This window comes from Chionomys nivalis, chromosome 17 (genome assembly GCF_950005125.1).
Source record: "Chionomys nivalis chromosome 17, mChiNiv1.1, whole genome shotgun sequence".
Classification (NCBI taxonomy): Eukaryota; Metazoa; Chordata; class Mammalia; order Rodentia; family Cricetidae; genus Chionomys; species Chionomys nivalis.
The window spans coordinates 42,595,375-42,622,842 of NC_080102.1; the positions used below are offsets into that span (position 1 = coordinate 42,595,375).

The following is a 27,468-nucleotide window of genomic DNA, read 5'->3' on the forward strand; positions in this document are numbered from 1 at the left end:
CAGCAGGGCCTTCCCCCAGCGCCACTTGCTCCTGGCAGTCCTAACCCCGGGTGCCAGAGTAGCCAAGGCCCAGGCCAGGACCTACGGACTGATGGATGCCAGAGCCCAGGAGGCCCAAGGGTCTGTCCGGCCGAGACTGGCACCTGGAGACAGCCTTTTGGCTGGCGGGAGCCCTCTTACCCAGCCAGGGCAGGGGACATCGTTCTCACTTGCTGGCTTTTGAGAAAGTGGCCCTGTCCTTCAGTTCCTTGGTAAGTGACCTTCTCCCCTTCTCCTGCTGGGGACGAGCAGAGGGCCCTGCCATCTTGCGCTCTGTGCCTGTTACGTCTCCCTTCCCTCTAATTGGCTTAACCCAAACCCCAAATTCTATTTCAGAGCCCCCCTCCTCCTCCCAGTCTTGAGTGAAGCAGGCACTGCCAAAAAAACTGCAGGGAAGAGAGAGAAACCAAGCCATTTATTTTTAAGATCCAAAGCTATGGCTTTCAAAATGATAATGAAAACACACGCTCGGTATTTCGCAGTGGCTGCGTGTTCGATGAGGAACTGAATGAGGGCTGGAGGAGGCATCAGTCAGCAAGCCGCCCTTCCTTGCCTGTGTTGCTTTGTTGTTGGAAGGGGTCTTATTATTTCATTACCTTTTTTTTTTTTTTTTAAACTTTGGAAGTACCGGGAATGGCAGAGGGGGAAAAACCCAGAACCATCGTGAGGTCCTTCAGCAAAAGACTCAGGCAGGGCCAGCCGCACACAGGAGGGAGTATTTTCGTGTTCCGAAACAGAGGTTCTTTTATTCTGTCCTGCATCCCTAATGCCACCATTTCCACAGTTTAGGGATTTAGTCCTTTCTGCCTTTCGTTTCGTTTTATTTATTATTTATTTTTTTATATTTTTTTAAAGAAGAAAGCTTTTCTTGGATGACAGCTCAGTATGGGGAAGATTTGGGGTTTTGCACTCTGCTTTTTAAGCACTTGTTTTTAAGGCTTTTTTTTTTTTTTTTTTTTTTTTGTAATTTTGAGGAGGGAATCTATCTACATCATAGTAATGTGCCCAGCTTGTAACCCCCTTGCCAGGCTGGGCGAGAAGTGCCCATGGACACGAGTCACCAGGCAATCCTTAGAAGAGAGCACCAAGTGGTTCCCAGGCCTGTCTAGACCCTGTCCCAGCCTAGTTCCTCGCGAGCACAGTCATGCCAGGCCACACAGAGCCTAAACTATGTCCGATGGGTGCTAAGGAGCCCCCGAAGACCTTTGTGTAACCCGCCATGGCAGTATCGCCCGTGAGCTGAGTTAGAGGCTGTCTGAGTTTAGTCCCAGGCCCCATCCTTTATAAAAAAAGAAAGGTGACATTTGCAGAGCTCAGCTGCCTGCTCACCTCCACCCCTCTGGCACACTGACAAAAGCACCCTCGACCACAGCCTGGCCAAGCCTATGTTTAAGGGTAGCTGGGGTCTTGATTTATGGGAACTGGAAAATCCTACACAGAAAGTTCCACTGCGCAGGAAGAGGAAAATTCCCAAGTACAGACATCTTTGTTTCCCTAGTCCAGAGGCACATGGGCTCTGTGTGTCCAGGAGCTCGGCTGCAGCAGCCGCCCAGAGCAGACTCCACCAAATACGAAAACGGAGCCCAGTCTGGCTGCTTTTGTTCTTACGCTAGGCAGCAGTCGATACTGAAGGGTTTGGGGCTGCAGAGACAGGCATATATAACTGAGATAATTAAAACATTTTCACGATTATGACAGCCACATTCTGCTGCTGCAAGCTGGAGGATTCATTCCACCCAAATATTTAGCAAGCATCGGATAAAACACTGGTGGCAAAATAAAAGTAATAGGGGAATAAACTGTAATACGTTTCAAAGGCAAAAGCGTGGCAAAGAGAGAATTAGGCAAGGAAGAAAAGGGAGGTTAGGAGCTCGAGCCTGCATTTTAACAGCTGCCTACCCCTGGCCTGTTGTTTTTAATAGTTAGTGTAGGTGAATAGAGCTCCAATTTTAAGTTCTGAATGGATGTGCGGTAGAATTTCCTGAATGTTAATTCATCTTCTTTTTGGACAAGATAGGGGAAAGTAACAGAAAAATAATTCATGTAAATATCTTCACTGTTAAATTAGTACCTTCCACTCTGAGTCAATTTATCCATTGCCTTTAGTGTATGTCTGTCATATTGTTTTTTTGCGCCTGGAAGATTGTAAGTATCCACTTGCCACCTAAGTTTTAAATTCCGTTAGCATCAGATCCCCTCCCTGGTCCCCCAAATGTAAAATGTCATACTCTGTTTTTTTTTTTTTTTTTTTTTTTTTTAAAAATGGGCAAAATCTCAGATCTCAGTGCTTTCTATGGCACCCATTTCTTTTTGACAGTATTAAAAAAAAATAGAAAGTACCACGCAAAGCACTTTCCACATCATTGCTTCTATATAAATTCCACTATAGACAGAAATTATACATTCTCGAGGCACAGATGGGCTGGTCTGTCATTACCACTGCTTGGTACTTGTTGGAACACACGGCATATTTTAATTGTGGAGTCAACAATTTCGAAGAACTGAGGTCAAAACAAACAAGCTACATTTGTGTCGAGAAGCGTGTTCCCTGATCTTCTGGAAGGGCTGACAGAGTGCCACTGCTTTGTTAGATTTTTTTTTTTTTTTTTGGTCTCCATATACACACACGGACGCGTGCCATTTGTGTGCGTGTAGGCATTTGCATACCGTGCACGCCCCTGGAGGTGAGCGCACACCCTGCAGGAGTGGCTTCTCTCCCCACTGTGTGGCTTTCAGTGTTGAACTCAGGTTGGCAGGCAAGAACCCTTACCTGTAGAGCCAGATCACCTATCCTGCCCACCATCTTTTAAGACTCCAAATGCCCTGTGTCAAAAGTCCTTCCGCGTTTTAATTAATTACCAATTTTTATCTCATTTTGCTGCTTGAACACCCTAGCACTACCCTTAAGTTCCGACTTGTGGGGCATGGAATTATTAATATAGCTTATTAACTATAAGGAGGTCCAGCGCTTGGCTATTCTGGGTCAATGTGCATGTAATTATTTTGAGACCTGCATGAAAAAAAAACCAAATAATAAATATTTCAAATGGTCCAAAAATACATTTAAGTCGAAACTTGAAAAAAATTTCAGTAGGTCAGTTGGATAGAGTAGGTATAAATTTAAAAAAAAAGTCCCAGCGAGATAAGGGAATGTAGAATTTATTGGGCTGTATCAACACACTAGAGGCCAGAGCACTTTTACGGCCACAATAATTTGCAGATGATGATAACTGCTTATTTTGGGAATTGTGTACAGGTGATGATGTAACCAGTGCTAAGCTGCACTTTCGCCCCCTTTTCCCATGTGTTAAACACTGACCTCTGTACTTCTGGAGTCAAATGCTGTGTTCCCTGCCTGTAGAGAGCATTTGAGGCTCTTGCACTGGGAGAGAGGAAGGGAAGGGCCTTGCTGTACACCGCCACCCTCCCCCAATCCCCGGGAGCTCCAGCCCCCGCACCCATTTGTTATTAGAAGTACTTTGTTGTGGCTTGTTTATTTGAAGGCTTCTACCTGTTGGTGGAGATGTTAGCGAACAGTGGAGACGGAACACTGATGAAATCCTCCCCAGCTGGCTAGGAGCGGTGAGTCCGAGTGTCTAACCTCTTCCTGCTTTTCCTGCGGGTCTGCCAGTCTGTCCGCTGCTGCCTCGGAGTCAGGGGAACGTGTGTCCCTGCACTGGGCACCGTGAAGGCGAAAGCAGAGCAAGAGGGTGGTGGCAGTGTCGTGTCATGTACTGTTTGGGCCAGGGGTGCGGTGGCTCGCCACTTTTGGAAGAGCACATATTTAGGGCGGTGAGGCGAGTTGGGCTGGCTTTGTATTCTGAGTATTCTGACTGTAAAGTCAGTTCGCTTTGTGAGCCTCAGTTTCCTTGTCTCTATAATGGGAACAGGGAGCAGAGGCCTACCCAACCCCAGTAAGCTCAGTTAACGGAGCATGTCCTTGCCCAATTATTGCTTCCTTGTGGTACTTTGGAGCCTCGGAATATTCCCAAAGCAGGACTCCCCTCTCCTTTCTACCTGGAGAGGTGGGAAAATCAGAAAGATTCAGCCAGCTGAGCAGTTAGGTCAGGAATCGGGCCCCAATGGGCTTTCCTCCAAAGTCCCTACGGGTCAGCTATAGTTTTTCACTGGTGTGTACCCCATACATGTAGAGGTTGGAACATGGGTGTGCAACAAGGTCTTTGCAGAGAAACATGCACAGAGGCGTGTGTGTGGTGTGTGTGTGTGTGTGTGTGTGTGTGAGACATGCACACACATATATGAGTGTCTGTATTCCCCCCGTGGCTAGCTTTCAGACCTGGCCTGGGTACTGGTAATAGGTATTTTCCACCAAGGTGGGCAGTGTCTTTTAGATATTGTCTCTCTTCTTTAAGTGGATCGCAGAGCCCTTTGTCCACCCTTGTAATAACTGTAGTAGACAGCTCATCGCTGTCCCTAGGGGCTTGAAAGGAGCCCCCATCCCTAGGCTGGGGTAAGTTGAGGTAGAGGGTGGTGGGGTGCAGTCAGAGGTAGTCAAACCCAGGCAAGGCCCAGACCACCTTCTCCCTCCGTGGATGGATGGACAGTTCCAGGCGCCGGCCATTTGCAAACCCGGAGGAATGAGAGTGAGCCTCTGGGCCCAGCAGAGGAAATGGCGGCCCAGAGCGGGGAATCTAGAAAGGCGGGCCCTAGGACGGGGAGCTGCCCGGAAGTCCTGCTATTGCTGCTGGTCAGCTGCTAGGGGACTTCTTCCAAGGAGCCACCCACAGGGCTGGGCCTTCCCAGGCAGGTCTGTGTATGCCTGCACACATGCAGGGCCTAGGGCAGAGCTTGCCTGTCAGGAACACCAGACAACTGAAACGTTGAATGAGATGGAACAAAAGCCCGCCCGGTACTCCTCACAGGTCTTGGAGCTTGGTTTTTAAAGAGAGGGTTACAGTACCAGTTTCAGAATCCAGAGGAAGCTCATGGGAGTTCTTGGCTGGGAAGCCCATGAGTTGCTGTCTTTATGGCCTCATTGTGTCCCGGTAGGAAGATCTAGGAAGCCCGCATTTATAAGTGAGAGGTACTTGTTCACCTCAGCCTCAACGTCCCCTTCTCGAAATGTGAGAACATCAGACACACGGGCTTTTGGGAGGTTAAAGATCTGTGATGTGATGGGACATTTGGCCAGATGCAGGGTTGTTGATGGGTCGCAGTTGTGGGTGGGCCATGGGAAAGAAGCCTTGGCATTGGGCCTTGTGACTTTAGGTTTTAGAACTTTGAGTTTGGGTAGGGGATCGAGGCTGGAGCTGGGGTGCTCAGGAGGTAGCCTGGCCACACTAGTATGTGCGGGAACCTCTAGCCCAGTTTCCTGGCTGCCCAGCCCTGCCCGGGATTCCTGGGGTAGGTGTGCCTATGCTTCTGGCTCAGGCGTGGGAGGAGGGATCCTAGGATCCTGCCTGCTCTCGCCCTGCCGGGGTGCATGGGATGAACCTCACCTGGGCCTAGGCTTTCAGAGTTCCTATTAATGACCTATTTCATCTACCAGCAGCACATGCAACCTTCTGGTGGACCCTTCAAAGTCCAACATGGCTGCTATCAGAGGTCCTAGTGTCTGGGAGACACACTCCACCCTGCTCAGGCCTTTTCTGTGAACGTAGAGTGAAATCACCTAATGCCAGCACATTGGGAGACTCAGATCCTGAGGGCTGGGGCCTGAGGATCTCAGGTCTGCATCCAGAGTTCTGTAACACCCTGGGAAATCTCTGAGATGTGGACACTCTTGAACGGATGACCCTCTTGGCCATCCAGCTGAGGGGTCATGCCAGGCACTTGAAAGTGGGCACTCCCAAGGCCAAGCATGCAGCTAAGACCTCACAGCTAGGTACCAGAGTAGGAAATGCATGGCCACTATAGTCAGTGCCAAATCACCAAAAGAGGGGATAAGACCAGGTGAGCAGGCCTGGATGGAGACCTCCACAGCTGAAAGCCCCTGCCTTGCCCCAGGTGAGAGCTTGGTCACAGTAGGCTTTTCCCAGAGAGTACCAGTGCAGCTTGGCTATCACAAACGTGTCTTACTCTGTGGGACTCCCATTCTGCAGAGTACCTACTAAGTGCTAGGACTTTGCATGCGTTTTAAACATCAACTTTTCTATACCAGAAAATACAGGCTCAGAGAGGCCAAGGAACTTTCTCACAGCCACACAGCTTGGGTAGCAGAACCCTAGCCTAGATCTTCCCCATGGCTGTGCTAAACAACCTGATCTTGGACCCTTGTTTATTTTCTGCCTGTTAGAGGCTGACCTTGACTGGTTCTCCTCAGACACCCAACCCCAGTAAGGATCTTTCCTGCAGCCTGGAATTCTGCTGCAGAAAGGAGTTGTCTTGGGTGGGGCTCCAGGCCATGTAGGTTTGAGGGTGCTGAAGACCCCTCCCTAACAGAACTACCAACACCTCTACCCTGGTGCATGCAGGTTTGAAGGATCCAGGATATTGTCCTAGCTCATGGTCTCCATACCTTCATGGTCTCATTTGCTGTGAGCCACACTCAGGGTGATGGTGGGGGAGAAGGAGAGAATATGGTGCTGTCGTTGCTCCTCTGTGGCCCTGAGACAGGGAGCTACTTGTGACTCTGGACCTAGATGCTGTGTCCCAGGTCATGGTGGTCTCGTTCTTTGTGGTGAATAGGAACTGTGTCACCATAGGGAACAAGGGAGCCTTCTAAGAACCCCAGCCAGCCTTCAGTCAGTGTGGCCCATTCTGGGGGCTTGAATCCCCGAGCCCACAGAGTCTCAGGCACACCAGAGTCGTGCCAAGCTCCCTCTGTTCTTCATGGCCACAGTGCACAGGTTTTAGGTCCTTCCGCCTACCAGGCCAAGTGTGCTTGTGGGAGGAGACCCAGTAGCACCATCCAGAGCACAGTGGAGAGGACCATGTGGTGCTCTAGGGGTTTGCCCCCCTCTCTACAAGTACCAGCAGGCCTGAGGCACACAGAGCACCAGCATGGCTGGTATGGCAAATACAGATATGTTCATCTCACTAAGATGCCACTGGCTCGATCCCTTCTGAGGAGGCTCAGGCTATGCGCTTGGAACACCTGAGGAATCCAGGCGACTTCTTGAAGGTGGTGGACCCACCGCCCCGATCTCTTTCCTAAAGCTGACCGTCAGGGTTATGGCTGCAGGGCCCTGCGCCGAGCCCTACTCCTGCCACGTCTCAGGGCTCCCTGCCAGGCGCCACCCCCCCACCCAACCCTGTACAGGCCACATCTGCTGCAGCAGCCACGCCAGAGCTCCACCTCCTATCCTGTCCCCATGGAAACCAAGGAGGGGGGGGTTAGCCACTGACTGGTTTCCATTAGAGCAGCCTGCTTTTCTGGAGCCCTGCCCCTGAGCTTCAAGGCCTCCCCAGAGACTTCTTCCTGCATTTACTGAACACCACTCAGTCTGTGCCAGGGAGCCCAAGGGTCTCAGCCTTGCCCACACTGGCCAGCTTCCATCAGGGGAGTATCAGGTGGGTCCAGGGCCCAGCTCAAACTGGGGACACTTACATGGTCCGTCCTCGCCGAAGACTATCCCTACAGAGAACCTGTGTGGCTGAATCAGTCCTGCCTGGATTCCGGAACTCCCACCCAGCCATCAAACCTACGGGGCCTTGGACCCCTTTCCTGTCACTGGGCCTTGGTTTACCCATCTGTAACACGAGAGGGCCAGCAACTTTCCCTGTGTCCCTTGTAGATGTATTTAAAAAGGAAGGAAAAGAGGGAGGAAGGGTGAGGAATAAAAAAGAAGACGGGGCCTCGGTTCTCAGGCCCGGGTTTTGTCTGTTTTCGGGAAGGGTTTTTAAGGGAGCTTGGTCCTGGAATGTCATGGAGACGGTGGTTGGAGAGGCCACGGGCCAGCCGGAGCCCTCAGCATCTGTTTGGCACCCAGTGACCTGGCTATGAGGGCAGCGACAGGAGGCTTCAGTCCTGCCAGCGGGCTCTGCAAACGACTGGAGAGGCTTCCGGAGATCAGCAGTGTAGGCTGAAAATGAGATCCAGCTTTTGAAACCTCGGTGGGTTCATCTCTAGGAAGGCGGGGAGGCCCGTGAAAGGGACGCACACAGTGGCTTTGTGAAGTTCTCCCCAGGGCTATATGTGTCTGTGGTAGCTCAACCTGGCTGACCTTTATACTGGGGGGCATCATAACATGCCACCCCCTTCAGAATCGGGAAGCTGAATTAGAGAGTATGGGTGTAGTTACCGGCACTGGTTCTGGGGGACTTTGGGGGCAACCTCCACGTGGGCTGCTTGTGAGAGACCATTGCTGGCACTGAGACTGAGGCTACTGAGTTCTACCCACGTTGGTCCCACACCAGGACCAGAGAGCTGCTGGTATCAGGCCATCTGAGTCATCCAAGCCACTGGCATTGCCTTCTGTGCCTCAGTGTTTTCATCTGCAAAATAGGGACAGTGACTCAGACTCTGTGTACGAACTAGATGAGAGGAGGGGTCGGGGCGGCATCTGAGTGGTACCAGTGCAGGGTCCTTAGGATGAGCAAAACAGGTCACACGTTCCAGTTGCTACTGCCCATACGTTCACACACCCTCTCTTGATACTGTCTCTGTTTGATTTCCCAGTCAGGTGCCACCCCAGCCTCGTATCTCTAGACCTCCTGGGGTTACTGGCCTCTCCCTGTGCCAGGGAAAGTGGCCCATGAGGATGCTGTCTGTACCTCCAAGAGTGGGTGTGATGGCATTTTCAGTCTTCTGCCCTGAGCAGGGAGGAAACTTAGGTGGGGACGGTGGCCTCCGGTGGCTACTGTCCAGCGTGCACACCATACAGCCTGATAGCTGTATGCCAGAAGAGCTGGAGAGAGCAGCATCCTGGGCCTGGCCTGGGCTGATTTAGACATCCAGGAGACTAGGAAAGCGAAGGAAATGAAGGAAATTTCCCTGGGGAAGGGAGAGACAAGATAGAGGCGCTTAAGTGCCCAGATAATTACAAAGCATGGCCTGGTGATTTACTGCCAGGCGGACTGGCTCCTCTGACTGCCTCCACGACCCGTCCTTCTGGGCCCCCCATGCCCTAGAGACCAGGGAAAGAGGCAGTGGGCACTGCCCCACGCCCAGCCTCCACATTGTCTCCTGGAGTTGAGCTCCAAGTCGGCTCTCGCAAGAGGCACCGTGAAGGGGATCAAGCTTCATTCAGTGCTGGGCTCAGACATCTGGTATCTGGGTGGCCTCAAAGAACTCCAACCTCACCCAGCCCCTTTCTACAGACGGAGGGAAAAGGGCTTCGAGATCAGACTCTCACAAACAGCATCCTAGCCTGTATCTCTGTTCGCAGCCGCAGGGACCTTAGTGGGCAGCTAAAAAGGAGACCACTGCCTGCCCCTCCCACCTGAAAGAGGGCTCCCATCCGTTCTCAGCTGAAGGCCAGTGTCCTTAGTGGAACACTTACTGCTGCGGTTTGTTCTTAGACAGGGTGTCACAGGGTAGCCCTAGCTAGCCTGGAACTTGTTGATTTCACAGAGACCCACCTGCTTCTGCTCCTAGAGTACTGGGATTAAAGGTGTGTGTCACTGTCCCGAAGTCTTGGCAGAACTCACGACTAGCCTTGTGTCTCCACAACCCTTTTTCATTTTATTGGGACCCTGTGTCATCACCTCGAAGCCCTCTGAGCCCTGTACTCAACACCCATACTGTGGACTTAGAACCCCAGTGGTCCTTTCAACCTGGTGTCTACACTGAGAGATCCTTGGGCAGGGTGGCTATAACCACTCATGGTCTTACAGACTGGGTCAGGTGTGTTTGGGGGGAGCATTCTGAGAGTGAAGGATGTGGAAAGAAGGTCTGATATTGGTGGGTAGCTGGAAGGTTCTAGAGTCCAGATTTGAAGCCACTGGCCTGAAAGCATTCCTGAGCTTAAACCTGAGACCCTGATTTTGAAGTCTCCCTAGAGACCAGGAGGACTGACCCACAAAGCTGCAGGTGTCTGTTGTATAGATAGGACACTCGGAGCAACCACCCACTTCCCCAGGCCAGGTGCTAGGGCGCTGTCACCTGGTGGGCACTCATGCAGGGCTCAGCACAGCCCACCAGGTTCCTGGAACATGGGAACCACTATAAGGGCAGGTTGATGGAAACACACACACATACAGGAACCCCTGTGGAGACAGGTAGATACACAGACACATTTATACACGCACACACGTGCACATACACACAAAGCTGGGTTATAGGTCAGGCCAGACCTGGCCTCTGCTTTCCTTTGTGTCCTAGACATTTTGGTTCATGAATGCTGTTTCTTTTGCACTGGAAAGAAAATACTAAAGTGACAAAATAAACCATCTGTCCAGAGAGAAACTGACCCTGCCTAAGTTACCACTACGTGTCTGTCCCCCGAACAGAGGCATTCCCAACACAGGAGTGATGTTGGAAGCGGTTAACACCATCCGCCAGCATGCACGAGGCTCCTAACAGAAGCAGACCCCATAGGGGCTTTACGAGGCCAGTGTCCAGTGTCCAGATAGCTCATGGCCACAGCAATGGTGCCACTTTAGGGCAGGACCCTTGTGTGCTAGCTATAATGTTCTGAGTCTTTTATCTGAAAAGAACATCTGAAAAGAAACCAGGTTTTCTCCCTGGTACCGAGGCCTGTTACATTGACGTCACAGACGGTGACATCATTTGTGAGACTTACCTAAGCCTTCCAGGTGGGAGTGCAGATGGCCGTGTGTCTGGAGGTGGCTTGGTTTTTAGAATCAACTGGACATTGGTGGGAGCTGGCGGTCGCTAGTGGGAGACTCCACTGAGAGCGCCTGGTGGATTGGTGGAGGCTCCCACCCAGTCGCTTTCTCTCTGACCTATGAAATCCATGTAAGTATAGGTATAAGTGGCCACTCTAGATACAAAAGCATGGCCCAGAGAAAACAGGTTCCTGAAGGCCACACAACCTGGGAGATTCTGCTTGGCTTCTTGGCTTTGGATAAAGCAGGACTTCTCCCAGAGTCATTCTGCCAACCTAGATGGATGTCATGGCCCCACTGGACCCTGCAGATACATAACGAAATTGTATAGTTGTGAGTCTGAGTAGGAATGAGGTTGGGGTGGGGCTGGGCCGAGACTCCGGGCCCTCCTGCCTGGTGTTTGGCCTGACAAACTCATTACTACCATGAACACCAGTAACTATGCTATGGAGGGTAAGCTCTAAGGGACAGAGGGACGGCGTTGGGAGACTCATCAGCCTGAAAGGGGGCAGTGTACCTCTGTGGATTATTCAGAGGCTCTTATGGTAGATAATGTAGTATCTTCCCACCCTTGGATCCCAGTGAGGTCCCCGTCCCAGGTTCCTGGGGATTAAACCCAGGGCCAATGAAGTTAGAGGGAGCTTTGCAAAGCCCTCTACAGCTGGGGTCCCCTTGAGCAGCCGTCAGAGCTTGCCAGCTACGTACAGCCAGGTGCATTCCTACATTACTAAGGGTGGAACCAGGGTTCTCAGAATCACTCTTGGACAGCCGGCCGGAGCTCTGCACTGTCAGCATGGGAGCCACAGGCCTTCCTGTGTGGGCCCGAGGCAACTTGTGTAGCCTCGGCCACTGACCCTATAGGGCTGTGCTCAGCCCCGCCAAGGGTCTGGTCAACATCTCTGTTTCCCTTGGCTGACCATCTTAATCCCGTGTCACCTGGCCCTAGTTTAGAGACATGAAGTTGTGCTGTTTAGAAAGCAGGGGGGCTCTTCTGCTGGCTCTGTGGGCACCCCACTATTTTGCGTGTGGAAATGCCCCCCTTTGAGCCCAAGCAGGTGCAAGCTTTACTGGTTTCGATGCTCCTGCGGTTCTTTTCCTAGGGAGGCCTTGGAGCCCAAGAGATGGGTCCGGCCCACGTTCCCCTGGTGAGGTTAGGACATGGGATTGCCTGTCCAGGCTGCAGGATCTGTGAACAGCAGGCAGCTGTCCTGAGATCATTAAATTGGGTAATCTGTACACTGTGGGCCCAGAAGTGGAGGGGGTTTTACTTTTGGTCCAGGCCAAAAGAAGAGATGGGAGGGGTTTAGCTGTCAAGGGTACAGGACAGTCCTTTCTCAAAAGATAGGGTCGGAGGCTTGGACTTAGCAGCCCCAGCCCTGGGCTCTCCTCTTCCCTCTTGCCCACTGGCTTCTCTGGAGCCTTCACAGCCCTGTGTGGAAGAAGAACAGCATGAAGCTCTCATGGGCTCCCAGTTCCACCTGTGGGTGCTATCAGCCTGTGGAGACAGGGGGATGCCAGCAGTCCCTAGTGGGCCTCAGGGCCCGGCACATTAGGAAAGAATCCCGAGACCCTCTAGGTCCTCGAGCGTTTAATGAAAAATGACTCTCTGGCGATAATGTTTGTCTAAGCAGGACGAGGTGACAGTAGCCCCTGGTCCTATGATGACAAATCCTGGAGAAGGCAACAATCCTAAGAGGATACCCTGAGCCTTCTTACAACCCAGAGCTCGTGGAAGTGTGGATGCCTGAACCTTGGTGGACTCAGGAGGGCAGGAGAGAAGCAGGCAATTCTGTCCAAGGCCAAAACACCCAGATGCATAGGGATGGCGGGGGGGGGGGGGAGCCTGGGAGGCCTTCTGGTCAGGGCCGACTCTTGGTCTTGGTGTCCTGTTGTCAATCCTGGCCTATCCCCCCTTTCTTGGCTCATAGTGACAACTGAAGTTACTTACCTCTTGGTAATACCCCAAAGTCCTGTTTATACCTCATAAACCCCAGATATCAAGTGCCATTCCCAGAGTTAGGCAGGTAATGGACACTTGTGGATGCCAGGCACTGCTAGGTCCAGCGAAATACAAGTGGAAGGGCAGTACAGGCATTGTGCGGTGAGGTGGAGGGACTCCCAATGCCAGTGCAGCCTGACAGTGCATACTGGGGTGGTCATCTATGGCGGCCGGAGGACATTCTGCCCACAGGGAATTGTGGGTGCCACAGTAGGGTTGGAGTTAAGGGAGGATCTTAGCCAGGCACCAGTAAGCCAAGCCCCATGAGCCCTTCCTCTATAGTCACGGAGGACTCTAGGGTAGAGGTTAGGTCTTCTGTGTGATTTGGCTGCCTAGGAGCCTTGGCAGGGAGTTGGTTTGGAATGTGGTTCCTGGCCGGCTGGAACTGGTTAAAGCCAGGTTTGACTCTCTTGTGTTGTCCTCTGTCTCTTGTGACCTGCAACTCCAGGCCTCTGGTGCCAAGGCCAAGGCCACAGTGAACAGTGCACAGGTTGTCTTATCTAGAGGTGGCTGTGGGGGTAACCAAGGAAGGGAGGGCCACACTACCTCTGACCTTTCTCTGTCCAAGCTACATGACCTGCCAAGCTGACACCTCATTTTTTTTTTTATTTCCTTATGTCTTGCAGAACATGGCTGCTCCAGAGAGCCTCCCAGGAAAGGGAAAGTCAGTCATGTGTATCAGAAGACCCCTGAGGACCTCATACACAGGTATGGTCTGCCCCACTTGGGCAGAGATCTCACTCCATCACTCCGTCGGAAATAGTCCTGGAGATGATAGTATACTGGCAGACAGGAGTCCACGAGAGAAGCCAGGACCAGTCCTCCCCTCAGAGGCTTTACCTGCTGCCAGGCCTACCCTGCCCCCATCCCCTCAGGGGCTCGTCCTGGCCTCCAATCAGTGGAAGAGATCCTTGCCCAGGACAGGAGACAGTGCCAAGGATTCCGGGTCTCTGCTTCAGCCCTGCCTTCTGCCCTGCAGGCTGTGATGGCCTGACTTGTCCTCTTGAAGCAGATGGAATCCGGCAGGGACAGATTGCCTGTGGTGGAGGGCAGAATTAGCTCTGAGACAGCCTCTTGCAGCCCAGTCATGCAGTAGGCATACTGGACCCTCTCCTCCAACCTCATTGCTACCTGCCATTTATCCGGATAGGTTCTGTTAGCATTTAAGCCTCAGTGTGCCGGTCCACAGAATGGGCAGAGATACTCGTTGGTGGAGATCAGGGGCTGAATAGTGACCCTTAAATACCTGTAGCTCAGGGGGGGAAGACCCAGGGAGCTAGACAGTCTTTGGAAATTGTAGGTTCCCTGGTAGGGGAAGACTGTGTAATACACTGAAGCCAGATTGCAACCCCGATCGCAGCCTCCCCTCAGCCATCCTCCGCAGGCTCAGAATCAGCTCTCCACTACTCAGCCATCCAGTTGGCGTCTGTGCATCTGGTACTGCTCAGGCGGTCCTCAGGTTGAGGCATTGTATCTGCCTCTGTCCAGTGGGTGGCGCTGTGCTGTCTTCTCTCTTCATATGGCTGAGCAAGGGCCTGTATCTAGGAGCCCAGACCTGTAGGACTCCATGTCTTCAAGTTAGTTTTGAGGAGGGTGCGCAAGAGGCCTCATCAATTGGGATGACCTAGCCACTTGAAGGCCTGGACCTGTTATGCATCACTTAGGTAGGGCAGGGTGCCCACTCTGCCCTTGGCACCCACCAGAGGTCCAGCGTCAGCAGTTTGGCTAGAACTCTGAGATTCTCTGGCAGTGCCATTCCCTCCAGGGATGGCTCTGTGTGTGGCTCCTCCATGCAGCCTCTCGGTCCTTCTTGACCAGGTCCTTGTCAGAGGGGTAGGCCCAGGACTTTATGAGATTTGAGTCCCAACATTTGGCCATGGGGCCACATGGATAGTATCTTGGCCATGAGCTACCCTGGGTTCCAGGTGTCTCCTAAGCTGTGCAAAGGCCTTTGGGGGGCCCTTGCAGGTTGGTGTTTGTAGGAAACGATACAAATGCAAAAGGGGTGTTCATAGATGTACCCCAGCAACTAACTGGTGTCTCTTTCCTTCTAGCTTCAGCCTCTTCTCGACAACTCTCCCAGGTGACCTCTGAAGCTCAAGGACCGTGTCCAGCCCAGGTCAGAGCAACATTTTGGTTGTTTATGGAGCTCAGGGCCACCGTCCCCAGCACTCCTGGATACTGCTGTGGGTTCATGCCACACAGACCTGGAGGTTTGCATATACTGGGCCTTGACGGGGCAGCGTCAACCCCTGCCAGCCTCTTTCTGGGACTCTAGGATGTCTGGGCATATACAGGTGCACCCAGGACCCTAGACTGGGCCATCTTTCTGCCCCAGCCATCAAGAAGGAGATGCTGAGGGCACAATGAGATGACCTCAGGATGTATACAATATCTGCAGTATTACTTGAGACTCAATGGTAAAGGTCCTGTTTCCTCTGCCTTGGACACCTTACAGTTAGAACTGGGAACCTGGGTCTCTAGTGCTCAGAGGGACCTGGGAGCTGTGCTCACACTTGTCCCTGCCTGCAATGAGCCAGATGCCAAGTATAGCCTTGGATCTACCCAGATGAATCTAGATCCAGGAAATTGGTGTGGCCATGGTCAAGGGCAGTCTCATCACCCAGGCTGTAGGCAGGGTCCCACGCCTTCTTGTATAAGCTAGAGAAACCCGTATTTGGGCCTGGGATCCCTCTGTTATCTGTGCTTTGGTGTATACAGACTGCCACACACAACCCTAGTCTCTGTGTCTGCACCTGAGGCGAGGGATGTTAGCCAGTGCTTGAGAGTAGGGCAAATAGACAGGTGGGGGGGGGGCAGGATTTCAGAACTCAGTAGATGGGATAGGACAGAGTGGGAGAGCCCAGGCAGAGATGGAAGAGAGACTGAGCCTCTGAACACCTGAACTACCTCAAGAGTGCAGCTGGCCCAGGTATCCCTAGGGACCTAGTAGTTCTTGGCCAAGGGGCTCTGATTAATAGATCCTGGACTTTCTGGAGTATCCACCCTAAGACAGACCTGCCTGTCATACCCCATCTTAGCCCCAGGAAGCCTTTAATACACACACACCCCCACTGTCCCATGGGCACAGATGAACCTCTAGAGTCCAACGGTGTACCTTTTACAAGGACTCAGGCTAGGAATGTGCCCCTGAGTCTCTGAGTCCCAAGAACTAATGTGTATGGGAGACTGTGGGTGCAGGTCGCCAGGAGCAAAGGTGGGAGTCCCAGAGAGCTCCTGGGCCAAGACATATGAGGAAGGGTCTGGAACAGAAAAGAATGGGCTGGGTTGGGGAAGGTGGCCAGTCCTGGTCCATGACCCAGTCCCTACTTAGCTCCATGCACACAGGATGCACTGGATGTATACAGTAGGTGCTTACTCAGTGCAGGTGTTAGTGACGGTTAGTTTCAGAGACACCTCCCCCCCAATACACAATATGGGGTTTACCATCCCATTCTCCTTCCTAGGGATCCCTACTGGTGGAGTTAGCCCCATCTCACCTATGTCCTGGGCACACTGGACCATGGGGTCTTTGAGACACCAGCTTAGACTGGGAAGCCGTGGGAAGTTGGGGCTCTAGGGTTTAGTTAGCAAGGTTGGAATTGCACCCGATGAAATCTGCCAGACTGGATTTGGGCCTGGCAGGTCTGAGCACAGGCAAGCCCCTGGCTTTGAGCTCTACCCCTGCATGTTTAGCCAGCCCTGGTCCCTACCATGCTTGTAGTGTTGACCCCAGCAAGTAGCCAAGTAGCCAACCTCAGCTGACCACCAACCCAGCAAGTGGTGGTCTCATGGCCTTGAGCAGTCTCGGAGGGAAACTGAGTCTTGGGGTCAGTGGGCTGGACAACCAAAGGAGAAGCACACTGGAAGTTAGATATGGGACTTCCAGATTCCCAAGGTCTGATACTCCCAATCAGCTGCCCCAGATCTCTGAAAGGTGAGGGAGGACACAGATTTATCTAATAGCCAGGTAGTGTGTTTTTTAGGTAAGGTCTCTAGCCTAGGCTGACCTTGAACTCTGCGTGTAATTGAAGGTGACCTTGAACTCTTGATCTTCCTGTCTTCACCTCTAGAGTGCTTGGATTCTAGGTGTGAACCACTACACCCAGTTTATAGCGTGCTGGGGATTGAGCCCAGGCCTGGAGGCTTGCTATCCAGGCACCCCACTTTCGGAGCTCCAGCTCCAGATCTCTTAAACATTTTTAAAAAGATTTTTTCGCCTGGTGGTGGTGGCACACACTTTTAATCACAGCACTCGGGAGGCAGAGACAAGTGGATCTCTGAGTTTGAAGCCAGCCTGGTCTACAGAGTGAGTTCCAGGACAGCCAGGGCTATGCAGAAAAACTTGGTCTCTAAAAAACAAAAAACAAGCAAACAAAAAGATTAAAAAAAAAAAAAAACAATTAATGTGTGCCAGTGTTAGCTTCCATATGTGCCTGTGAGCCACATTTGTGCTGTGTGCCCCCAGAGCCTATAAGAGGGCACTGGATCTCCCCGAACTGGAGTTGCCGATTGTTGTAAACAACCACACGATGTTTGGAATAGAACCAGGCTTCTCTAGACGAGCAAAAAGTGCTTTGAACTGCTGAGCCATTCCTCCAGCCCCAGGACATTCTTTATGTAGTCTTACAAATACCTTGCATTTGGTCGTTGGCTCCAGTGTAATTGCTAACCTACAAAGTCTAGCCTTGGTCCAGCACCAGCTCCATCTTCATGTAGTATTCTAGCCTCCAGCTCCCAAGGACCCCCTGCCAGCCAGGCTGAGTGAGGATGATTCGAGAGAGACGTTCCTGGGAAGCTGAAAGGCCCTGAGGAAGGCACCGTTGGCCTTCCATGATGGGGAGCTTCTTGGGGCTCTCTCAGAGAGGCTCTGATCCCTCTGAACAACTTAGTGACCTGTCACAATGTACCTGAGTTCTCTGTTTCCTCATCCCTAAAACACGGGAGGATGAAAACACCCATGCTGTCCTGTGCCTGGGGGTGGGGTGGAGGGCACAGTCACAGCCTCTCTGTGTTCCACCATTTAGCCAAGGATCCCGTTGTCATGAGGACAAAGTGAACCCTAGTAGTAAGGGACTTAACAGTGCCTGGCACGTTGAAGGTACCAAATGCTCTCATTTGCTAGGCCTCGTGGCAAAGGCCTAGTTACTTAGGAAAACTGAAAGTTTGAGGCCAGCCTGAGCTATATAGAATGAATTCAAGGTCAGTCTGGGAAACTTAGCAAGATCCTCAAAATAAAAAATTTTGAAGGGTAGGAGATGACACTCAATGGTAGAGGTCAGGGTTCAGTCCCCAGTACCACCACCTACACTGTGTTCACACCTATGGGTCCTTAGTGTGTACCCAGAACGGGCTCATGAGGTTACAGCACTCTTGAGTGGCTGGGGACTTGAAGCCAGGACCATGCGGGTTCCCACTGAGGAGAAGCCCTTAGTGATTAAAAGAGGCCACCGTGCTGTTAACACTCTATAGTGTTATTAGGACCACTATGGCTGAACAGGTGATGTCTGGTGGCACCTGCCCTTGCCACATCACCATGGCAGTGTTACCTGTAAAGATGACGCGGACTCCTCTCAATTCCACTCTCATTTTTGTTTGTTTCTGTTCTGTCACAGGCCCTGCCCTGGATTCATGTCGACTGGTCCCTGTCAGAGGCGTGAACCCTTGGCTGTGGGAGTTACATCTCTCCTATGACCGACCCACCCTACAAGGTGGTTTCTATGCCTGTAACGTCCCTGCCCCCTGGGCCTCAGACTGGCTACCTGTGAAGTGGGATTGTACTCCACACAGATTTTTGCTCTGCACAGGTCCAGAGGAGGCAGCCTGAGGTGAGACCTGTACCCCCTAGAGCTGTTTTCTTTGCCCCGAGTGTGTAACTGGATTCTGAATAGAGCAGAGGCTATGATGGGGAGGGGGCACAAAGCAATTCTGATCCAGCCCTCTGGAGTGCCTACTGCCCTCTGTCTAGAGAGGCTTGGAGACCAGCTGTGGTGAGGGGGCAGAGGGACCCCTGGCCAGGGGCCAGAAAGGGGAGTTGAATAGATGATGGTCACTTGTTTAAGAAGCAGCTGGAACGAGATGGAAAAGCTAGGGCTGTTCTAGTTGGAGCTGTACAAAGTAGGGATAGTGGTAGCCGTATGCTCCTGAAGAAAGTCTTCCTGGCATCCGTCCTGTTGATGGCCACTTTGGCAACTGATCCCTTGACCTTTTGGCCAGAGACAGGAAGGAACTATCTAGCCCACTCGTTCCTGGAGCATAGGATGGCACTTGAGCCCCTTGGCTTGGGGCCTCCCAACCCGGGCAGATAAGGACATGTCCTGTAGATTCTAGAGAGGAGCTCAGGCCTGGGAGGCGTGGCGTCACCGTGGGCCACCCAGAGCCCCTTGAGGGGAAGTGTGGGAGTAGCTGGAAGCCCAGAGCCAGTTTGGAACTTGGGTGGGAGGAAAGTTCTGGAAGGGGACAGGTTGACCCATTTTCTCCGACCAGACCATCTCAGGCCTTGGCCCAGGGCAAAGCCTTGTTCTGTTAGGTTGTTCTTTCTCCTCCCTGCCAGGCATCCACTGGTCCCACCCTCTGGCTTCCACGGCCTTTGTCTTCCAAGGGTGCCACAAAATGGCCGACACAGCCCTCCGCCATTTTGTAGCTGAAACAAGCGGTAGCCTTGGAGAGGAGGAGACCCCTGCTTCCCGCCTGCCCTGAGTGGCCTGGACAGAGCCCAGGACCAGCGCCGCCCCCCCATCCCCACTTGGCTTTGGCCATGGCCGCCCCAGGCTTTGGCACAGCCAGCTGCTTGGCAAGGGTACCTGGGAGTCCTAGCCCCTTAGCCAGCTCCACTTCTGCCTTACTACCCACCAAGCAAACAGAGAAGGAGGCTGCACATCAGAGTCGGGAAAGCCAGCCACCAGCACTGTCCTTGGCAGGGGCGGGGCCGGCGTGGATGGTTCTAGAAATGATGTCTGTACTGCGGTACCAGGTTCCTGAGTGTGGCCATCAACAAGCGTAGATTTGAGTTAGGTTTCCCTGAGAGAAAAGCGTCTGGCCTCCAAATGCCCCTCATACCCTTAATCTGACCAGGGACCTCGGGGATCCCTGGCTGAGTGTGATATAGAATGCCAGGGTTTCACAGCAGCCAGTCTGTCTCCTGGCCTGGGTAACCTATGTCATCAAGTAGTTCAGGTGCTTGCTAGAGGAGGCTGCTTTGCTCCAAGAGCAAGGCCACCCACTGGGCCACTGGGGCTCTGAGATACAGGGAACTTTTCCCTGTCACACGGTTCCTCTGCCTTCCTAGAGATCAGAAGCAGCACCCCCAGAGTCCCTGGGTCATCGTCATACAACAGTGTTGTACAGCTTCCCAAGGTAGGACAAACGGGGCAAGCTCTGGGAGCAGGAATGGCCAGACAGCCCGCCACCCCTGTGAGGGGGGTCCTTAAAAGAAGCTAGGGGGTAGTTCCCTGGGAAGCAGGGGAGGGTGTGGGATAAAATGTCTTTGACTCTTCCTGGGCAACATGGGGGTTGCTCCATGGCCCTGCCTGGCCCCGTGCCCTCTGCCAGGATAGCAAGAAGCCATGTGTAGACAGTAGGGCCAAGCTGTCTCATCTAGGGAGCTAGCTGGATGCCAGCCCCAGGCTTCTTTCTTCCCACAGCTCCTAGGAAGAACATACTGTCACCGTGAAGTGAGGCTTGCTCAGGCCATGTCCCCTTCCAGGGAGACCCTGCAGTCCAAAGCCCACCTGCCCAGACCAGTGTTTTCCCATGTGCCAGGCCAGGATGGAACCTCCCGGGGTCCTGGAGTATAGGCTTCCTAGAATGAGAAAAATCTCCCCAGGAAGGGCCAGGTCCAGAGGGAGTCAAAGAGCAGGTAGAGTACATGCCCCACGGTACGGCATCTGAAATCATTTCCCATGCACCTTTCTATGACCTGGGCGGTGCTTGGGTCGGGGAATATCTGTGGATGAGTGGCCAGAGCTGGTAACCTGTAGCTAAATGCCCAGCCCCAGGCGGAGTGCAGGGAGCAGGAGGGCCCCTCAAGGGCCTTGCCCAGTATACCACAGGCCTTCGGTGCTTTGCCCTAGGCATATGCCATCATGACTCCCACTACTGTCCATACCAGACCGCTATCTCACTAGAGAAGGCACAGAACCGACTGCCAACTGACTTTGTCTCGGACCCTATTTCTAGATGAAAAGGACTAGGCTCAGATCTGGGCCTTCCCAGCCAGGCTCTAGACCCCAAGTCTCCCCTTTTCTCTCGTGAATTTTGGTATGGGTCACAGTGTTCATTACCTCTGTTCTAGGGGTGGGCATGCTACCAGGGTACCGCAGCTCTCGAGTCTACTCAAAGCCCAGTGCAGGTCAAATCCACCTCGGGATCAGTGTGAGGTGTGTAGGGCTAGAGAGAGCCAGGTCCGAGGCACTTAAATGCTAGCTCCAGGTTTGACTTGGCATCCTTGTGGTACACTTTTGGAAAAGGATGTTCAAGACTGTGGGTACTTCCCCACGGACCTGTCAGAGCAGTCCAGTCTGAAGCCACGGCACTGAGCAAACCTGGATCATCTTTGTTCAAATATGATCTTGTAATGTCTCAGGCGATCACATTAGTCGTTTTGCTAAAGTTTACACAAAGGCCTCACTTGTGTTAGTGACTGAGATTTTGGTCACCCCTTACATGCTTGTCTTAGCCAGACCAAAGATACTCCTCAGTAGACATGGCCCGCCTCTGGGCACACTGACCCAGGCCTAGTCAGTAAGCATGCATCTTGCTAACTTTATGGGCCGTGTTCTCAAGGAGACCCGCCTTCTGCCCAGCCGGATGCCACCCCTCCCATCGTTCCCAGACTCACTGTTGGCACGGCCTACTGAGCAGAGACACTGGCGGCTTTATGGGAGAAACCTAATCAGGGAGACCAGGAGGGGGAGGCTGCCATTGGGGGGGGGGGTCTGGCTCTTGGTGGCCCCAAGCCAAGCCTGAGGTGACTTCAGGGTGACACCGTCTGTCTGTCTCTCTCCCTCCAGACATCCGCCCAGCACTGAAAGGGCCACCTGCCTGCCTAGGCCTTTGGCGCACCTGTCCTGGCCAGCCTGGCTCCTCCCCCAGGCACCCTGCCCGTGGGCAGACACTGCAGGACTAGGGCAAGGCTGGGAGGTGGCAGCTGGCAGATGGCAGGGTGCCTGCTGACTGCTCACTCCCTGGCGACCTGTTCAGGATCGCCATTCATGTGCACTGCCCGCCCCGCCACTGGCCCTCCTCCAGCCTCGCCCCACTGGGTCCCTTTGGTTTGTTTCAGGACCCCTTCCCTGTTACCCGTTAAGAAAGGAGGCATTTATGTGAGTCCCATCCCCCAGGGCGGAGGCCAGTGGTCAAGCTAATCTTGGTACATCTGAACACTTCTCGAGTATGAACTGGGTCTTTTCCTCACTTGGTCACATTCAGCTCCGGAGACCAAGTAAAGGTGTCAACAGACCAAGAAAGGGTGACCCTTCTGGAGTCTCGTGGAACCAGTGTACCCCTGTGTAGGGCAGAGTCGCCTAAGAACTGAGTGGCCATGGTAGCCGGGCCTGCCACCAGAGCATGGAGAGACACCTGAGGGAAATGGATCTGAGACAGGCACCTGTGGGTCAGCCTCGTCAGACTAGCACCCTGGGCAGAGTGAGGCCCCCCTGGGGAGTGGAAACCTTGTGGAAAGGAACAGGAACCACAGGTCAGTGGTTGCCGGCAGAGGGATAGACGAGGGCAAAAGCCAGGAGGTGGGGAGGGCCTGGGAGATGGCCAAGGAGGGCAGAGGAGGCTTGCCCAGAGCATTCTGCTGCTTTGTGGGCTGGGGGCAGGGCTGACGGGCACGGTGGAAAGGAGCAGAGAAAGGGTGTCCAATGGATGGCTTGGCCATCTTGGTGGTAACAAGCAAGGCTGGTAGTCAGGGAGGAAGGGCCTTTCCCACCCTGGTGTCCTCACCACCCTCAATAGCCAGTGGTCTCATCTTCCTCTCCTTGAGCTGTACAGGAATAGCAAGGCTTGTAACAAACTGCTCTGGCTTATGGGCAGATCCCAAGCAGGCCTTGTCTGTGTTCCGCACCCCAGGCTCAGCTCCAGAGCCCTTCAGATGGCTGGGCTGCTCCCTCACTGCCACCATGTCCCTTCTTGGCCTTCCATCTTTCTGCTGGCCCTGCCGTGATGCCTTGGCCAGAATGGGCCCAAGGGAAGTAGGGTAGTGACTTGGTTCATGAAGGAAGTCTGTGGTCCAGTGAGTCCCTTCTCTGGCTCTCAGCTCTCAGGAGGGAGAGTTCAGGCCCCACTTGTCCTATCTTGGGAAGCTGCATCTTGCTGACAACCTCTGAGAGAGGATTAACTCTTTCCGGGGTCCAGCTAACTACCACAGTGTACATGAGGGAGAGTATAAGCCTGTACCCTCGCGGCGCTGCTTCTCTCAGGCCCCACAGTCAGTGGCCACATGGGTCACTGACCACCCACATAGACATGCTTGACCACCATGGACGAAGTTTGAGTCATAGTCTCTGGCCAGCTGGTTTGAGAGGCCATTCCATCCAAACTTTTGCCTGCTGCAGAGTGTCACCAGGCAGCAGACAGACTGGATGAAAATGTCACTGTGCTGTGGTCTAGCAGGGTACAGCAAGGGGAGGCATCTGGGGGCTGGGCTGTCTCCCTTCAGAAGCTGACGATTGTTGCTTTTGTTTCTAAACCCAAACAGGTCGGGAAGTGGTGCCAAGCAGGAGCTTCTGCGTGCAGCCGACTTCCCTGTGGTGAGTGGGGCCTCACTGTCCTTCCTCGGGAGAGTAGGGAGCCGTGGGAGACCTCAGAGTGAGAAGGACTAGGGTCAGAACCACAACCCTGCCACTGCTCCAGGACCTCAGCGTAGACGCCCTTACCTGGAGGCCTGTGCCTCCCACCAGCAGACTGCCCCCGGGGGATTCATCTCATCTACCCATGATGCACTGTGATATGATGATCTTTGACCCCACATCGGGTTACCTGGGTCGGATGTGATTTAACGGAGCTGCAGTTCCATCCATTACTGACTTTAAGGCACAGCCTTGCTACCCTGAGGCAACACTGTCTGTAGGCTCACACCCTTCAGGTCACCCAGTCTGAGGGCTCTCTGGGAACCTCAAAGGCAGCTCTCTGTCCCCTGTCACCATCACTCAGTGTAATCCTAGTACGCCCACGCCACCCAGCACTGATGGAGGACCAGGAGAGTTGTGCCTGGTGTGAGAAAGAAGGACAGATGAGGGAGACAGAATCACATCTGTTTCCAGGCTGGGCTAAGGCACAGGGGGTGGTGGCCACAGTCAAGGAGGGACCAGGATGCTTGTCCCCCACTATTTCTCTCCTATAGCTTGAGTTCTGCATGTTGCAACGAAGCCCAGACTCGGGGAGGGTATTCAGGGGCAGGGGCAGGACAGGCACTTTTGGGGGCTATCACAGTGGCACGTATCAGCCTCCTGCTGATTGCTAACTACACTGGCCAAGGAGCTGCCGAGAATCCCCCATGGTCCCCAGTGAGAGGCAGCCCAGACCTCCCAGGCAATCCTGCTTACAATATTGTATCCTGCTGGCCAGGGACAGAACCCGAAATGTTGAGAGGCCCATGACAAGGTGTGCTTTCTCTCCTTCTTCAAGGTGTTTCTGAAAGGCTCAGATGGCATTGGCAAAAGTGACTTCTGGTCATTCTACCATGTCCAGGTGCATCCTGGGAACTGACAAGGTTAACCATGGCCATTCAGTGACACCTCCGCCTTCCCACCTGGTCCACTCATCATAGATGGGAACACGGGGTGGGGGGTGGGACTGAGCCACTCTCTTCCCATGCCTTCCTGCCTCGCTAGCTCTGCTTGGACCATCCTTGGGGATATTTGACCTGTCTCTTAGTAAAAGGGTACAGGCTTGAGGCAGGGGATAGCACTCCTGAGGCTCACGTAGATGTCCTTCTAGGGCTGGACAGTGCCTGCACACCTAGGTCCAGGCCACAGTAGCGCTTTGGGGCCGTGTTCCCAATCCACTCTGCCTCATAGAGTCCAGATCTGGGTGCACAGTGTGGACTTAAGCCTAATGGCTCCAGGGTCCTTGGACTTGCTCCTGTCACCCTTGGCAGGGAAAAGGAGGTGTGGCACCAGGTGCTAGGGTTCATGCAGAGAACCAAAGCTGGTTGGCTTCCTGGTACTGGGCACAGAGCTTCCCTCTGCATTGCTGTCTGAGGCCTGAAAGCAGAGCCACCTGGGGGCTAGAGCCTGTGTCTTCACAGTGACCCCACCTCGCAGCTGGAGGAGGAGATGATTCCACCCAGCCTGGTGCCTGCCCAGGAAAACTATGGAAGGAGGCCTGCAGTCGAGTCTCCAAGACTCTGTTGGTACCCGGGAGCAGAGAGCTACAGAAGCATCTTACAAGGTGGGAAGGATGCTCCAGCGCACTGCTGCTGCTCAGCTGGGCAGGCTATAGGCCTTGCTTATAAGATGGGCTTACAGTATACTTGCCCAAGGGTCCCCTGCAAGCTAGTGGCTGTGAGTGGTGCAGGCGCTCACAGTACAGGCTGACTGTTTTGTCCCAGAGTGAGCCTCACCTGTCCCACTACACAGTGAGTGGCAAGACCCACACCGGCCGCCTGCCCTTACCAGGTCTTCCTCCCTGCTGGGCTCTGTCCAAAGCTCTGGAGGCCCAAGCTCTGAGCCAAACACAGAGCCCCCGCTAGCTTCAGGAAGTGCTAGTCGCCAAGGACAGACTGGCCATCAGTGTCCAGCCAGGGTCTGCACTTCCGCCCAGCTGGCCACCATGGGGAGCTAGGCTGCCTCCCACAAGGAAAAAAAAATGGTTTTGAGCCTCCTGTAGCAAGGTCAGCTCAGGCCACCCTGGGGGGAGGCAGAGACAGAACCAGAGCCCTCAAGGAGGGGCTCTTCCTGTGAAAGAGGAGGGTGCATGCCCAAGGCTGCTGCCTCGCTGGAGTCCTGGTGCCTCCAGCGCTTCCTGTACTCCATCACAGAGGCTGGGTTTCAGCCAGGTGGACGCTGGAAGCTCCCTGGACCTGGCTGGCCTTTGACAAGTAACACCCTTCCCCCACTGTGGCCATTCCTGCCTAGTGATTGATCTGCTTCTTCTCTTTTCTCCCCGCCCCTACTTCCGTCATCCTCTCTGCTTGGTGATTTTGTTTAAGTGTCCTGGCCCACTGTGGGGGAATCCCGGTCCGCTGCCGGCCATACCCTTATAGCACCGAACTGGCCGTGTTGGGCCCCTCACCATGTTCCCAGCTCTTCTTCCTCTAGGAGGCATCTCTAGACGCCAAAGCATCCAGCTCGACACCAAGACGGACGGACGGCCTTTGGGGTGAGGTAGTAGGTTGTATGGTTTTGGGCTCTGCCCCGCTCTGCGGTAACTATACAATCTACTGTCTTTCCTGAAGTGGCTGCAATATCTACAGAGCACGCAACGCCAGCCTGGCCTGGGAGGCTGAGGGAGGCACGGGGTGGTAGCTGCCCTGTCTGACAGGGACCTTGGACAGTCCCTTGACTTCTGTGGTCTGTTAGTTATCTGTAAGGGTTGAGGCGTGGGGGTGCGCAGACGTGTGGCATTTCCAGGGCACCTCCTCTCCCTTGGCCACACTAAAGCAAGCAGCTTTCCTTCTCCTGACCCCATCATATTAGGCTATGAGTCCTGGCCTCACAGGCCTCCCTGAAGAAAGGGTCCAGACTGCACCTTCAACTCTGTTCCAGAGTTGCCGCACACTCCAGATCTGGCATACGCCCAGACTTGCCAGCTCGAGGGCAGGCCTCTGTTGAATAGCAGCATCTCCATCTACATAGAGACAAGGCAGCTTTTCCATAAAGGAAGAGAGAGGAGGGTTCTAGCCTGCTCGGGCACCCTGTGGGCAGAGCCTGCAGCTGGACTGTAGGCTGCTGTCCCTGGGGCGGTGGGTTCAGACACTGGAGACGTCCCTCATCCCTCTAGTGGGTACAGGCCTTTCTTGCCGAGCCACTGTCTCCGCTTCCCCCCCTGCCCTGTGCCAGTTGTGCCATATGGCTCTGGCAGCCTGTGGCCAGGGTGGGCGGGGAGCGGCTGGGCCTCCTCCAGAACGTGGACCCCGCAGGGTGAGGTAGTAGGTTGTGTGGTTTCAGGGCAGTGATGTTGCCCCTTAGAAGATAACTATACAACCTACTGCCTTCCCTGAGGAGCCCAGGGTCACATGCACATGGAGGCCCCTGCTCAGCAAGCCACGTGGAGAGCCTGTGCCACAGATTGGGTGGGCGCAGCGGTGTGGGGCCTGGATAAAAATAAAGGCATTTTGACATGAATTTACAACTGGTCCTTGGTCATTCTGGAAATACGGGTGCTGGTGGTAGGGGATATGAGAGTGTTGACCACAGCATCCGTATGTCTGTGTGGACAAAGGGTTGCAAGAGCTGCTCAGGGTAGTGACTGTTACCTATCTCTCACATTGCATGTGTCCCTCTGTGGCCCAAGCCCTGGAGAGGGCACTTGGCCTTGACACCAGTGGAGCCATAGACTCTGCGACTCCAAGGTAGTACTCAGAGCACAGCCCAGGATGGCTTCCAGTATGTCTCAGCCCACAGTCCTGACCAGATCCAAGAAATTCCCACCCTTTCATGCCTGCTTCCCTCAGGACAATATTGGGGTGGCCCTGAGTGTAACTTTCCATCCTTAGGCCAAATGGCCATTTACCTTTCTACCAGGGACCCTAAGCCTTCATTCAGGTAGTGTTGGGGGAGGAGTCAGTCCTG

The 27,468-nt window shown here is 53.6% G+C and overlaps 1 long non-coding RNA gene across 1 annotated transcript; it reads left to right on the top strand.

Annotated features, from left to right (window-relative positions):
* Positions 1–27,010, top strand: LOC130889102 (uncharacterized). Its single transcript, XR_009058491.1, has 5 exons — positions 1–251; positions 13,357–13,438; positions 14,785–14,849; positions 18,346–18,558; positions 23,433–27,010. It is a non-coding gene; the product is annotated as an uncharacterized LOC130889102 (long non-coding RNA).
* The last annotated feature ends 458 nt before the right edge of the window (positions 27,011–27,468 follow it).